Source organism: Otolemur garnettii, unplaced genomic scaffold (assembly GCF_000181295.1).
Source record: "Otolemur garnettii isolate 467f Iridium unplaced genomic scaffold, OtoGar3 scaffold00012, whole genome shotgun sequence".
Classification (NCBI taxonomy): Eukaryota; Metazoa; Chordata; class Mammalia; order Primates; family Galagidae; genus Otolemur; species Otolemur garnettii.
The window spans coordinates 9,592,876-9,596,863 of NW_003852407.1; the positions used below are offsets into that span (position 1 = coordinate 9,592,876).

General features: G+C 36.9%; 1 protein-coding gene across 1 annotated transcript in view; it reads left to right on the forward strand.

Moving 5' to 3' along the window:
* The window catches only part of RIT2 (Ras like without CAAX 2), a 366,925-nt gene that overhangs the window by 296,969 nt on the left and 65,968 nt on the right, over positions 1 to 3,988 (forward strand). The gene's annotated exons all lie outside the window — the stretch shown is intronic.

Here is a 3,988-nt window from a genome sequence, read left to right on the forward strand (position 1 = left end):
ATATAACTTTATTTATTTATATCTCTCTCTATATATTTTTTATATATATCTTTTTACATATATATGTATTTTATGATTTTTTGATATAGGTATACAATATGAATTAATCAGGGTAATTGGGGTTGCCATCACCTCAGGAATTTAACATTTCTTTGTGTTAGAAATATTCCAGTTCCATTCTTTTAGTTATTTTTAAAAAAATTTTTATTAAATCATAACTGTGTGCATTGATGCATTTATGAGATTCAGTGTATTGATTTGATAGACATTGTGAAATGTGTACATTGAACTTATCAACACATCCATCATCTCACTTACTTATTAGTTGTAGTAAGATAATTACACTCTTTTCTTAATAGTTTTGAAATGTACCAGTGTATCATGCACATTAGGTGAGCACCCCCCAACTACCCTCCTCCTCCTGCCTCCCCCCTCTGCTCCCCTCTCTCTCCTCTTCCCTTCTACTTTCTGGACTATAGTTATGATTTACCATTCATATGGATATATAGGTGATTATGTATTGATTTCATAGCAGGATTGAGCACATTGGATAGTTTTTTTTATTGTAATCCACTTTCTCTTTTTACAATTAGGAGACTTAGTTATACTGACATAAGTTGCTGGCCTCAAGCATGAGCATATTAGGCTAAACTTAAAAGTAGAAACTTGACCTCTTGACTATCCTACAATGCCATTTATACCTACATATGCTTTTTTGTATTAGCAGTTAATCACCCAACATTTGCTCCTACAATTTTTATCAAAGTGCTTTGCCAAAAGTAGACATGTGAAAAATGCTTATGGAAAACAGCTACAGGGAGATTACAAGTTCATTTCTCTCTGTTAGACAAGCTGTGCAACATTAAAGCCTAAATGTTAGCCAGGGATTAGTTATTGGCCATATCCGGCTTTATAATTTTAAAGTAAATGGGTGAGACATTGTCTGATAAATGTCTAAGCACTTAAATTTGACTGGATTCGAGGTTTTATTTTGTAAAATACCACAGCTGAGGGAGTGCTCAGGAAACTTTTTCTGACGAAAGATGGAAGTGGGATTTTTTGTCTTTACCTATCACAAAGCAGCTTTAGAGTCGTGTGATTTTAGGCCGTTGCTACATCTGCCCCATCAGGATCTGGATGCCACTTTGTCAGTTGCTGGATGTCCATTTCTGTACCAGAGCCTCTGGGTGCTTCACAGATAGTCTCCCTGCCATAGCTGCCTCTGGCACAGTCTCAGCACCGGATGGCATACAACTTCTCACCCTTGTCTCACCGTGCTCCCAGGGGTAAATGCCAACTTTGCCGACTTAATATAGTTGTTAGTCTCTTCGAATGCTGGTCAGTGTTTTGCATTTTCTATTACATATAGAAGCTTTTTATGCTGTGAATTCTCAGTTCTTGTTTTCACAATGCTGTCTTTACATTTGCACGGTAATTTAATCATTTCAGTGTGTTTCCAAAGACATGGGGTCATCATTTTCTAAAAATGAGGAATAAGGACGTTATTAGTAAACCTTTAGCAGAGAAAAGCTAGACACAGAGTTTTAGGAAGTTTCTGGTTATCGTGGCATAATTAGAGCACATCTTGGGGCAAGGCACCGGTCTCCTGCTGCTCAAGTTTGGTGTACCTTGTATCTATGTGCCCCAGTGTGCTCTGAGGTCTCTATTCACAGTGTGTCTGAGTTTTAATTTTCCGACGTTCTCTTGGACATGGTTGGTGAACAGAGAAGACTTTGTAACTATTCGCAGTAATTTATTCCTTTTTTAGTTTGTTTTGATTTGTAAGTGGAAAAAGTGACAAGCGCAAGGACCTCATGCACATTCTTTTCTGATTGTGGTCAGCTTCTCAAAGCAAAGTGACACTGTCTTCTTGTTCCTTCTTGTTTACTCCTCAACCCAACAGTAGCTAGTCTGCCATCTTCTTCATAGCACTGAATTGGGCGTGGATGTGGCCACACTAGTAGACACTCTATTATTTCATTTTCTTCTCTGAGCCCTTGGCATCATTTCATGGCAATGATAACTTCTTTCCTTGAACTGCTGTCGTTGGTTTGTGTGGCACATATGTTGTGTTTATCTCCTAACTCTGACCATTTCTTCTCGTTCTACATTGTTCCATATTCTCTCCCTCCCAGCCCCATAAATTATAGAATTTGTATTAGATTTCTTTTTCTTTGGGTCAACTTAGGGGTATACTTAATATATAGTAGGCTCAGTTCCTTATGTTGACCACCTTTATATGTTGACCAGTTTGCTAGTCTGTTGGGCAGTCAACTCACAGAGGTTTATATACATACATGTGTGTGTGTTCAGTTTCACTCCCACCAGCCACATCTGAGTAACCTTTCATGTTAGTCCCAGCTTGCTCTTCAGTTTGCCAGGTTTTCCCATTCTTTTTCACCTTTGGTCCTTCTTCCTGGCACACCTTATAGGCACCTGTATCGAAGACTCCTACTTGTCCTTTTAATCTTAACAAAGTTTCTCTGACTCTTACAACCTTCACTCTTGAATGAATTTATACTCCTTCCTATGCATGTCCCCCTAATAATCCTTGTTTACTGCCAAGTCTTAAAATGATGTGCTTGTTTCTGTCAAGCACAGAACACACAGTTTCTATTCCAGGACAGGGTCCTGATGACATTCACCTGTATATTGCTAGCTCCCAGAATAGTGTCTGCTGCTTAAAAGGTAGTAATCAAAGCGGAACTAAAAGTGAATTCCAGTGGTGAAGTGAAAATATAATTAAATGTGGTTGGCTATGTATAGCTGTGCACTCCACATCTGTGAGTTCAAATAACCGTGGATAAACATATTCAAGGGAAAAACATTCTACAAAGTTGAAAAGGAAAATTTGAATTTGCCCCACGTTGAGTACTACGTTTAATCCGGTTGCATACAGTGGTGTACATGTGTAGTTCCTTGAACCAATCCTTCGTGGGTACTCAAGGATAACTGTCTTCTACTCATGTCTGTATCACATAAAAAACACCTGCATTCACTAAATAGTAACTAACAGTAATTTGATTAAAAAATTAGTGAACCAAAGAGTCATTTGGGCTTTGTCATCTGTCACTTTGTGTTTAGTAGATGTTTCTTTTACTTTTCTATGACTGTTTTTACTAAATTGTCTGCTGATTTGAATGAGTTGAACAGGTGAATGGAATTGGACAAGAATAGGGAATGCAAGTTGGACATGTTCATCATGCCCTTGTCTTCCTCTGTAATGTAAAATAGGCAGTCCATGTTTAAGACCTGAGAATAGTATGAACAAGGTGAATTAATTGACTTTTGTAGAGTACAACGAGTTATACACAAAGATATACTTCATTTACATAAAAGTATGCAATAAATCCCCATGGTGCTGAAGAATACATCATAAAGGCATATCAGGATTACTCCACTCTTCACTGCAATTAGCTTTAGAAGAAGAGAAACAACAAAACTGTACCTAAAATAATAAGTATTCAACAAGATTGTCTTTGGAAATAAACAGCTTATGAAGTGCAATATTTTCTATGTTTGACATATTGCTTACATGGTATTTCAATCTCTAGTGATTTTAGTGAAATGGAACTAAGGGTTTTTAGCACTTAGTGTTGGAATACAAATGCAAGGATTGTAGCATTTACATTGATTTTACATAATCCTCGTACTTGGTGAATACAAATTTGGTAACTCCAATAATTTAGATGCTATCAGCTCCTTCAATTTCAGCTGTATCATCTCATCATATAAGGCAGAAAGAAAAATATTTGTTTTAGATAAGAGCAGCCCACTTTTGCTCATGAGCTGGGTTTCTAACCACATTCATCTCTATTTATATTTCCTTTTCTTGAACAAATGATTTTTCTGATCTATGTATTGATGGAGCATTCATATGGTTCCCTGTCCTCGTCTTACCTCTGTACAATATTTTCGTGACATTTAGCACTTGGTGTGGAGATAAGAAATAGGAACAGATTCTAAAGAATCAATATTTATGAGCCTT